Below are 3,132 nucleotides of genomic sequence, written 5' to 3' on the forward strand. Positions count from 1 at the left end.
ATTTTTGGATTTTTGGAAATGTTGTATAATTGTTAAATGTCTTTAAATGTTGGAAGGGTTTAGAGAGAATTTATAAGCTTAATGTTGGCTGAACGAACCCATTGAATCATTAATATGAATGTTGGAATGAGGAAAGAGAGCTACAATGTTATATTGCCTCCGGTTTGGGTTTTTTATGTCGGGTTGGTTGTTGTTTGTTTTTGATTGAACTTAAACCGGGGGCCATTTCGGGGAAATGCCCCCAAATTTCTGGAAAAAAGGGGCAAATTTGGAATTAAACCCCAAAAATGTCCTAGCAATTTTTGGCATTTTTGGCTTATTTTTAGCCCTTTTGGGCGCCCGAGACGTGGGTTTGGATTTTCTCGATTTTGGGATCATATGGGGCGTTTGGGTATGTAAAGAACCTTTTCTTTGGCATGCCTTATTTAAAAAAAATAGGTCGGGACAAACCCGAGAAACTTTATACCCCGATATTGTACGTTCGGAAATTCCAAGGTCGTCGGGAAAGTTAAGGGGCAACCTTTTTTAAAAATTTTTTTAAGGGACGAGTTGTTATAAATATTTTTTTGACTATTATTGGGAAAATTTTTAAAAGGTTAAGGGCAAAAAAAAAATTTCGAAAAAGGGGTCGGGAAGAGGCGGTGGGCAACATGGTAATATTAAAGAAAGTCGAGGGCAAACGGAAATTTTACGGTGTTCAAGAAGATTCAAGAAAAGGGCATGTGTTCTATTTCTTTAGAAAAGCTTTGCAAAAATGCACATGCATAAATAGGGAAAAAAGGATGACAAAATAAAAAATTCTAGAAAATAAAAGAAAGAGGAAAAGAAAAGAAAAATCTAAAGAGGGGTACGTGCCCCTCACAGCAGCAAATGCACATATATATAGGGGGGTGATCATATTTTAAAAAGGGGAGAGAAAGAAAGAAAGAAAGAAAAAAAAAAGGAAAGAGAGAGAGTCACCCCCGGGGCCGGCCGTCGGGACGGGTCAGGGAAAATTATTTTTCCTTCTAGTTTCCTACTACTCAAAGGCCCTCGTAACGGAGGGGTTTTTGGGAGCGAGAAACCGTTTTGTTTTTCCCAAATTTTTCCCAAAACTAGCAAGTGAAAGTTAAAGGGAAAAAAGGTATATTAATCTTATTCATGTTTTATGCATGGTTAGGAGTATTATAGTGGGGAAAAGGGTTAAAATCAGGAAATGGGAATGTTGTATAGTAGTGGCCGTGTGAGGGGTATGGGGATGACCCGTGTGTGTGTGTTGTTTTTGGGGGGAGATGGAGATAACTCCAGTTATGTTGGTTTTTGAGGTATAAAAAGGGTGGAAAATTCATGAAAACTATGTATAGTTGTTCAAACGGATAGCTAATGGAAAGGGGATGAATTGATTTTACTTAGAATGGAAATTTGTTGTTATGGTAGATTCTATAACGTAAAATAAGAATTAAATGGTTGTAGGATCAAATTTTGGGTTAAGGTGATTGAATTTAAAAAAAAAAATATTTTGTTTTTTTTGGGGGAATGTAGAGAATGAATAAAAATGCATAAAGACATGGGGGAGAGTTTTTGGGTTTAAAAAGGGGTGTTTTGGGTTAGTTATTTGATGTAATTCGATGTTCTAGTTTTTGTCGTTATAAATTTTGTGACTTTGAAGAAGAAGGGTTTAAGAGAAATGATGATAAGAAATGATTTTTGGATCGGTTAAGGTTTTTAGAAGAGTGTAGATTAAGTTTGGGGGAAATTAGTGAATTAAATTGAATTGAATTGAATAAATTGAATTGGATATTAATAATTGTTGTTGGTTTGGCCGAGTTGAATTCCGTTTTTTTTGGATTGGGGGCCAGCCACATTCTGGTATATTTAAGGAGGTGTCACAAATTCAAAATAAGTAAATTTATTTAAAAGTTAAAGGGGGAAACAAGGATTAAATGATTATGTGAATTTTTTTGTAGATTGACAAGTTTGGACAAATAAATAGCTAGTTGCGATTTATGTAAGGTTACCCTTTATTCCTTTTGGAGTCTTAGTTTCTAGGCTAGACCCGTGTCTCGGGGAAAATTCCACTTTAGAATCCGAATAAGTATGTACTTTGTTCCCTTTAAGATTTTTCCCGTGGACCAAAAAAAGACTTTCATGTTTTCAAAAGATTGAATTTCAAAGGTCTTATAAAGAATTTTGACTAAAAATGGTCCCAACTTCAAACGTCCGTAACTTTATACGAGCTCAATGCCCCAAAACATATTAGGTGTTTTTAAGACATAACTTTCCCTAACTATCATAGTCGGGGCCCGAGGGGGGCCAACCCTCCGTGGGGCCCGCGGGTCTTCTATGCTACCCTTAATGACTTTTGAGAAAAACTTTTTTACTATTTTCGCTGACTTCCGCATAGGATTTCTTTACTTATTTGATAACCTATGATTATGATTTTAGCATTTGGTTGCTCACGACCGCTCGTGCTTAGGTCGACCCCGTTTACCGAGTCCCGGCCCGGGCCCTGCGCAACAGATAAATTCCGGGAGTCGTGTTTCTTTACCGAGCCCCCTTTCCGAGGCCGGTTTGTTGGGGTGGCCGTGTTATGGCGTTAGGTTGGCTATGTTGTGTTACGGGGGTCTCGGGACGGAGATATGAAATCTTCCGGGGGATGCGTGGCGGGCGCCAACGAGTGCCAAAAACCGTCTAAGAGCCTAGCATGATTTATTTTTAAATATACATTTTGATACTTTTATATTACATCTACTTTTCGTATTTTGTTCCTATGGTTTTCGATTTCGCTTTTGATACTCGCACAAATTTGTACCCATCCCCGTCTCCGGGGGCTTTCATGCCACGGTACGCACCGCCGATCGCACTCGCTAGGGCTTCCCGGAAGGGGGCTCCACCTTTCTCCAGTGCCGCCAGTCCGAGTATTCATATGTTTGGGTTCCCGATTTCGTTGGAAATTTAGCAGAGCGGGGTTCCGAATGGCCCCTGCGCTCCATTTGTCCACATTTTTTTTGGTCCGCCCAATCCGGTCCAAGCGGGCCCCCTTTGCGGTGGCCTAAATGGCCTATATGTTTGACCGTAGTACGTTCGCGATGACACCGCCCCCCTACACGTGGGTATGTTTTTTATGTTCGAACGCGGGCCGCTTAAGACGAC

This window comes from Lycium ferocissimum, chromosome 12 (genome assembly GCF_029784015.1).
Source record: "Lycium ferocissimum isolate CSIRO_LF1 chromosome 12, AGI_CSIRO_Lferr_CH_V1, whole genome shotgun sequence".
NCBI classification, from domain to species: domain Eukaryota; kingdom Viridiplantae; phylum Streptophyta; class Magnoliopsida; order Solanales; family Solanaceae; genus Lycium; species Lycium ferocissimum.